The following is an 8,382-nucleotide window of genomic DNA, read 5'->3' on the forward strand; positions in this document are numbered from 1 at the left end:
AGGTGCAGGTGTAGGCCATTCTATATGATCATAGCTGATCATCCAGAATCAGTATCCCGTTCCTGCTTTCTCCCCATATCCCTTGATTCCGTTAGCCCCAAGAGTTTTATCCAACTCTCTCTTGAATACATCCAGTGAATTGGCCTCCACTTCCTTCTGTGGCAGAGAATTCCACAGATTCACAACACTCTGGGTGAAAAAGTTCTTCCTCATCACAGTCCTAAATGGCCTACTCCTTATTCTTAAACTGTGACCCCTGGTTCTGGAGTCCCCCAACATCGGGAACATTTATCCTGCATCTAGCCTGTCCAATCCCTTAAGAATGTTATATGTTTCGAGAGATTTCCTCTCATCCTTCTTAATTCCAGTGAATACAAGCCCAGTCGACCCATTCTTTCATCATATGACAGTCCCACCATCCCGGGAATTAACCTGGTGAACCCACGCTGCACTCCCTCAATAGCAATAATGTCCTTCCTCAAATTAGGAGACCAAAATTGCACACAATACTCCAGGTGCGGTCTCACCAGGGCCCTGTATGACTGCAGTAGGACCTCCTTGCTTCTAAACTAAAAACCTCTTGCAATCAATGCCAACATGCCATTAGCTTTCTTCACTGCCTGCATGCTTACTTTCAGTGACTGATGTGCAAGAACACCCACATCTTGTTGCACCTCCCCTTTTCCTAATCTGACACTTGGTGTAAATGTGAGCTGAGGACTGCGTGTGGAGCTGACGGAACGGAGGTCATACGGCACAGAAACGACCGCCGGAAGGGACGTCACGACCGCGGTGCCACAGGTCACAGGTTGCCACGCACTGCAAGGGAGCAGTGGACCAGACAGGAAGAGTGGACGGAATTACCACGGAATTACTACTAGACAGCCAAACCAGTAGGTAATTTACGGCTGGGGTGAGTACTTTCCCATTTATAGGAGGTAGGATTATATAAATAAGGGGTGTATCAATACAGTAATCCGGGTAGGGGATTCTTAAATAGAACCAGTTAATTACTTATATAAGATGGGCGGCCAGGAGATGTGCCAATACTGTGAGATGTGGGAATTTGTCGACACCATTGATGTAGATGATTCCTACAGCTGCAGTAAGTGTTTGAGGCTAGCGGAACTCGAGCTCCGCATTGATGAGCTGGAGACCCAACTTCATACGCTGCGGAACATCAGGGAGGGGGAGTATTACCTGGATGTTTGGTGCCAGGGGATGGTCACACCGACCAGTTTAATTAATTCAGTAGTTAGTGAGCAAGGAAAGGAAGGTGTGGCCATAAGCGAGGCAGGTAGGGGGAACCAGGAGGAGATGCGGCAGGAGCCACAGCCCTTGTCCCTGACGAGCATGACCGAGGCTCTTACTCAATGTGAGGACGTGATCAGGGGCTGTGGGAGGGATGAGCAACCTGGCTGCAGCACCGTGGAGCAGGGGGCCATTCAAGAGGGGGGAGTTAGAAGAAATGCCGTTGTGATAGGGGATAGTATTATTCGGGGGGTAGATAAGGTTCTCTGCGGCCAGCAGAACATGTCCCGAAGGCTGTGTTGCCTACCCGGTGCTAGGGTTAAGGATATCTCTGCGGTGCTGGAGAGAAATTTGCAGAAGGAGGGGGAGGATCCAGTGGTCGTGGTCCATGTGGGGACCAATGACATAGGAAGGACGAGGAAGGAGGATCTGCTGAAGGAGTTTGAGCAGTTAGGGAATAAATTAAAAAGCAGAACCTCGAGGGTACTGATCTCCGGATTGCTACCTGAGCCACGGGCCAAATCGGCGAGGGTACGTAAAATTAAAAGTTGAATGCGTGGCTCAAAGACTGGTGTGGGAAAAATGGGTTTGGTTTCTTGGGCCACTGGCACCAGTATGGGACAGGGGGGATCTGTTCTGTAAGGACGGACTTCACCTGAACGGTGCTGGGACTGGGGTCCTGGCAAATCATATAACTAGGGCAGTAGAGAGGTCTTTAAATAAGTAGCGGGGGGGAGGTATCAAGGGGGGTAATAACGGCAGGGGTAGAGGAAATAGAGCAGGGTATCAGTGGGGAAGCGGAAAATCAAAATGTGACAGGAGGATCCAGAATGTGTGAAGATAAAGCTCTAGATGTAAAAGGGGCAAAAACGGAAAGGAAGGGTAGTAAAAATCATCTGAAAGTGCTTTATCTAAATGCACGGAGTATTCGAAATAAGATAAATGAATTAACGGTGCAATTAAGTATATATGGTTATGATATCGTGGCCATTACGGAGACATGGCTGCAAGGGGATCAGGACTGGGAGTTAAATATAGAGGGGTACTCGACAATTAGAAAAGATAGACAGGAAAGAAAGGGAGGAGGGGTGGCCCTTTTAATAAGGGAGGGAATAACGGCAATAGAGAGGAAGGATATTGCGTTGAAGGATCAGGATAGTGAAACAGCTTGGGTACAGATAGAGAATAACAAGGGGAAAAAAAACACTAGTGGGTGTAATTTATAGACCTCCAAATAGCTGTGACGCTGTTAGTCAGAACATAAATCTGCAAATAGTTGACGCATGTAAAAAGGGAACTGCTGTAATCATGGGGGACTTCAATTTTCATATTAATTGGGCAAACCAAACTGGGCAGGGTAGACTAGAGGAAGAGTTTATAGAATGTATTAGAGACGGGTTCCTAGAACAGTATGTCGCAGAACCGACAAGGGGGGAGGCAATCTTGGATCTGGTCCTGTGTAATGAAGCAGGATTAATTAAAAATGTCATAGTTAGGGACTCGTTGGGGAACAAGTGACCACAATATGGTCGAATTCCATATTCAAATAGAAGGGGAGCAGGTTGAAACTCAGGCTAGGGTGCTTAGTCTAAATAAGGGGGATTATGAAGGTATGAGGACTGAGCTGATCAAAGTTGACTGGGATAGCAGACTCAAGAATAAGACGGTACATGAGCAGTGGTGTACGTTTAAGGATCTACTGTGTAACCTTCAAGAAAAATTTATTCCTATGAAGAAAAAAAGGGGTAAGGGTAAGAACAGTCAGCCATGGCTCAGTAAAACTATAAAGGATAGTATTCGGCTGAAGGCAAGGGCATATAAGGTAGCCAGAGATAGTGGGAGGGCAGAGGATTGGGAAGCATTTAAAGGTCAGCAAAAAATAACTAAGAGATTAATTAAGACGGGGAAAATAGACTATGAAAGGAATTAGCGAACAACATAAAAACTAATAGTAAGAGTTTTTATAGCTATATAAAAAGAAAAAGGGAGGCTAAGGTGAACGTTGGTCCATTGGAGGGTGAGACTGGAGAGTTGTTGGTGGGGAACATGGAAATGGCAAAGGCATTAAACGAGTATTTTGTATCAGCCTTCACCATAGAAGACACAAAAAATATTCCAACGCTGGATAAACAGGGGGCGGTAGGAATGGAGGAGCTAAATACTATTAAGATCACCAAGGAGGTGGTATTAGGGAAATTAATGAGACTGAAGGAGGATAAATCCCCTGGGCCTGATGGATTACATCCAAGGGTCTTGAGGGAGATAGCGGTGGGGATTGTGGATGCATTGGTGATAATTTTTCAAAACTCCCTGGAGGCAGGAACGGTCCCAGTGGATTGGAAAATGGCCAATGTAACACCTATATTTAAAAAAGGAAAGTAACAGAAGGCGGGTAACTATAGACCGGTTAGTCTAACATCGGTGGTGGGTAAAATGTTAGAGACAATTATTAAAGAAACACTAAAGGGGCACTTGGATAAACATGACTTCATCGGACAGAACCAGCATGGTTTTGTGAAGGGGAAGTCCTGTTTAACGAATCTGCTCGAATTCTTTGAGGAAGTAACAACCCGGGTGGATAAAGGGGAAACCGGTGGATGTGGTATACTTGGACTTCCAAAAGGCTTTTGACAAGGTGCCACATAAGAGACTATTGCTAAAAATAAAAAATTATGGGATTGGGGGTAATATATTAGCATGGGTAGAGGATTGGCTAACAAATAGGAAGCAGAGAGTGGGGATAAATGGTTCATACTCGGGATGGCAACCGGTAACTAGCGGGGTTCCGCAAGGGTCGGTGCTGGGACCCCAGTTGTTCACAATTTATATAAATGATTTGGAGGAGGGAACCAAGTGTAATATATCAAAATTTGCGGACGATACAAAAATGGGAGGAAAAGTAGGGGATGAGGAGGATAGGAAGAGTCTGCAAAAGGATATAGATAAGCTAGGTGAGTGGGCAACAACTTGGCAGATGAAATTTAATACTAATAAATGTGAAGTCATTCACTTTGGGAAAAAAAATGATAGGGCAAGTTATTTTCTAAATGAGGAGGAGCTGCGTTGTAATGCAACGCAAAGGGATCTAGGGGTATTAGTACATGAATCACTAAAGTTAGTATGCAGGTGCAGCAAGCAATCAGGAAGGCCAATGGAGTTTTGGCCTTTATTGCTAGGGGGATTGAGTATAAAAACACGGAGGTCTTGCTGCAGCTGTACACAGTATTAGTGAGACCACATTTGGAATACTGTGTACAGTTCTGGGGTCCATACTTAAGAAAGGATGTACTAGCCCTGGAGGCAGTGCAGCGAAGGTTTACAAGATTAATTCCTGCAATGAGGGGATTGACATATGAGGAAAGGTTAAGTAGGCTGGAACTCTACTCTTTGGAGTTTAGAAGAATGAGAGGCGATCTCATTGAAACATATAAGATCGTGAGGGGCCTTGATCGGGTGGATGCACCGAGGATGTTCCCAATGATCGGGGAAACTAGAACTAGGGGACATAGTCGCAGAATAAGGGGGGGCTCTTTTAAAACTGAGATGAGGAAGAACTTCTTCACCCAGAGGGTGGTTAATTTATGGAATTCACTGCCCCAGGGAGCAGTGGAAGCAGAAACGTTAAATATATTTAAGTCTAAAATAGATGGTTTTTTAGCTGCCAAGGGGATAAGGGGCTACGGGGAGAGGGCAGGGATATGGACCTAGGTATGGTTAGTATAGTAAGACCTGAGTGATCTCCTGGACAAGTGTCGATCGCCTGGATTGGGGTCGGAGAGGAATTTCCCGGATTTTTTTTCCCCGAATTGGACCTGGGTTTTTATCCGGTTTTTTGCCTCCCCCCAGGAGATCACGCGGTTCTTGGGGTGGAGAGGGGTGATAGCGGTATAAAGGGGAGGGTAGTGTCTTGTGTTCTGTGTCTTGTGTCTACTGTTTGTGGGTAAGTGTGTCTGTTTAATGTTCAGCCATGAGCGAATGGCGGTGCGGGCTCGACGGACCTGGTGGTCTACTCTCGCACCTACTTTCTATGTTTCTATCTATGACACCATTCAGATAATAATCTGCCTTCCTGTTCTTGCCACCAAAGTGGATAACCTCACATTATACTGCATCTGCCATGCATCCGCCCACTCACCCAACCGATCCAAGTCACCCTGCAGCTTCATAGCATCCTCATCGCAGCCCACGCTGCCACCCGCTTTGTGTCATCCGCAAATTTGAAGATGTCACATTTAATTCCATCGTCTAAATCGTTAATATGTAGAGTATTGTAAATAACTCGGGTTCCCAGCACCGAGCCTTGTGGCACGCCACTAGTTACTGCCTGCCATTTTGAAAAGGACCTGTTAATTCCTACTCTATGTTTCTGTGTTGGCATGCCAAAGCAAATCCCCAATTAGCAAAGTGTACAGAAATAGTCTCTTGATCCCGCGTGCAAGAGGCACCACTTTTTGGCACCATTTGGCTAATTTAAGAATTCCCCGACAATCATCTTTGTCCAAAGTAATCGTCTCACAGAGTCCCCTCAATATTTTGACTGAGTTACATCGAGAGCAGCATACACATTGAACTCTGCTACCCAGGAGGAAAGAACATTTCCAGGCTAACTGACTGCTGGTGTGGGAGTTGTCAATGCCATTCTAGACAGGTGCTGACGTTGGTGTGAAGGCCTCAGAAATCAGATCAGCTCCTGTTCTCTCTCTCTCTCTCCTCCTCTTTGAATGGGTGATCAATGGTCGTCGTGACTCAAGGGCTGAAGAGCCTGTTTCAATGCTGCATCTTTCATTCGATCTATTGATCAATTCGATCAATCAATCAATCGTTCATTTAACTGCTTTGTTCAATAGATCAGTCCTCTGGGCCATCTGCTGTAGTGGTTTTGAAGGTGAGGGAGGCAAAGTTGAAAGAATGTGTGTGGGGCAAATTTATTACACAGAGGGTGGTGGTGCCTGGAAACGCGCTGCTGGGGTGGTGGTGGTGGCAGATATGATAGTGGCATTTAAGAGGCTTTTGGATAGGCACACGTAAATGCAGGGATTGGAGGATTATAGATCATATGCAGGCTGGTCCTGGCATCATGTTCAGTACAGACATTGTGGGTCGAAGGGCCTGTTCTTATGCTGTACTGTTAAATTAAAAAAGTTAAATAAAAAAAACCAGCTGAGAATAGATACGTTTCTGACAATTACTCCACTAATGCGAATGACAGCAAAGGAAATCCCGTCAGACCTCTGCAAGAATGCTGTTTACATTTAATCCGCATGACTGATCTATCTCTCAACTAATTAACAGCATTCTCTTGTAATTTTCAAGATCAATTTCTATTAAACAGACATTCAACTTTTTTTGATTTATTTAACGTGCTTGGTTTGTGTTCATTTAAATCTGTTTGCATTGGAGACATGAGCAACTTCTAATAGCTGCCTCAAAGCATTCTGGAAATAGTAACATTCGTTTCACTCCAATGTATTAAATCCTCAGCAAAAACTCTCTCTCTGTTCACTGTTGGGTTTTGTGCCCTGACATGCTTCTAACTAATTTATTTATCACAGTTTGGGTGTTATTTAGGCCTGGGTATTTTATTCACGGGATGTGGATATCAGGACAATTTAGTCTGAAGAAGGGTCTCGACCTGAAACGTCACCCATGCCTTCTCTCCCGAGATGCTGCCTGTCCCGCTGAGTTACTCCAGCATTTTGTGCCTAACTTCTTATTTATTACCCATCCATTATTGAAATTCTTCAAAGCTGTGCAAACTTGCCCAAGTGTCGATGTGGAAGCTCCAATCCTTCTCAAAGCTTCAAAAATGCCAAACAAAACTTCAGCAATATGGCTATAAAGTATTCGAAAGGTTTTGTGTCATCAAAATTCCCTGTAAATGGGCCAAACACAAGCCGCACATAGCAATCATTTAAATATATTATCTAGTCCACAAGTTTGGCAGACCCCTTCTCCTGGGACGGTAAAGAACATTGGGACAGCAGCATCACTCATAGACAGGGAAGTTGTGTAGCTTTATTGTTCTGCTGCCAAGAGCAGAATTTGCAAAGGAATATTGGCGTAAACCTCAAGGCTTTTTTGAATGAGTTTGCCAATCATTGATGCAGCCATGAATCAGCAATAAACACGCGTTTGTTGGAAATAAAAATGAATGGCACGGTGGCGCAGCGGTAGAGTTGCTGGGGGGGCACCAGCGGGGGGGTTCCACCCTGACTACGGGTGCTGTCCGTACCGAGTTTGTTAGGGGGCGCTGTTAATTAGTTTGTTAATTAGGGGGCGCTGCTCTGGCAGCAGCCATGTCATGCAGCTCGTCAGTTTTTCAACCTTTTTTTTATTTTTTTAGTATGTTTAAAGTCTGTATTTAATGTTTCTTTGTGTGTTTATGTGGGGTGGGGTGTGGGGGGGTAAGGGGGAAAACCGCTTCGGTCGCCTCCTCCATGGAGAGGCGAGTTTTTCCAGGTCGCCTCCCCCGTGGCCTAACATCAAGGATCGACGCGGCCTTTCCCGGAAACGCGCCGGGGCTTCAGCGGCGGGCGCAGCGTGGACTCTCAGCGTGGAGCGGGTGAGCCCTCGCTGGAGGGGAGCGCTACGTTTCGCTGGCCGGGGCAGCCTGAAGTCGCGTCCTGAAGTCGCGGTCTGCAGAGCTCCAGCTGAGTGCGGCGTCTCACGTGGGTGACCCGGGGGAAGAAGAAGCATCACTGCCGGCCCCGCGGCCGACTTCTACCGCGGGTCCGGCCATGGACTTACCATCACCCCTGGAGGGGAGCTTCGACCGCGGCCCTGCAGTCTACGGTGCTTCTGGCTGCGGCGGGGACTTTAAATCTTGACCGCCGGCCTGCGGCCTACAACAACTTAAAGCCGCGGTCTCCGGTGAGGAAGAAGCCGATCCTGGACTGACTCTGGACTCTGGTCCTGACCACGGGGGGAAATGGAGGAGGACTGGCCAAATTTTGTGCCTTCCAACCACAGTGATGAATGCTGTAGTGGATGTTTGTGTTACAGTTTATTGTGGTTGTGTGTTCTTTATTATGTATCGCTGCAGACAACCCAAATTTCCACCAGCCTGGCTGTGTGGCAATAAATTATATCTAATCTAATCTACCTTCTCCCTGTGACTCGTGCGTTTTCTCC

At 46.2% G+C, this 8,382-nt stretch overlaps 1 long non-coding RNA gene across 1 annotated transcript in view; it reads left to right on the plus strand.

Annotated features, from left to right (window-relative positions):
- The first annotated feature begins 1,465 nt into the window (after nucleotides 1-1,465).
- Nucleotides 1,466-8,382, plus strand: part of LOC116987200 — an 11,255-nt gene continuing 4,338 nt past the window's right edge. The window contains exons 1-2 of the long non-coding RNA XR_004415664.1: nucleotides 1,466-1,476; nucleotides 2,915-2,917. This is a non-coding gene — a long non-coding RNA (uncharacterized LOC116987200). The remainder of the gene's footprint in view (nucleotides 1,477-2,914; nucleotides 2,918-8,382) is intronic.

The sequence above is a fragment of the Amblyraja radiata genome, chromosome 25 (genome assembly GCF_010909765.2).
Source record: "Amblyraja radiata isolate CabotCenter1 chromosome 25, sAmbRad1.1.pri, whole genome shotgun sequence".
NCBI lineage: Eukaryota > Metazoa > Chordata > Chondrichthyes > Rajiformes > Rajidae > Amblyraja > Amblyraja radiata.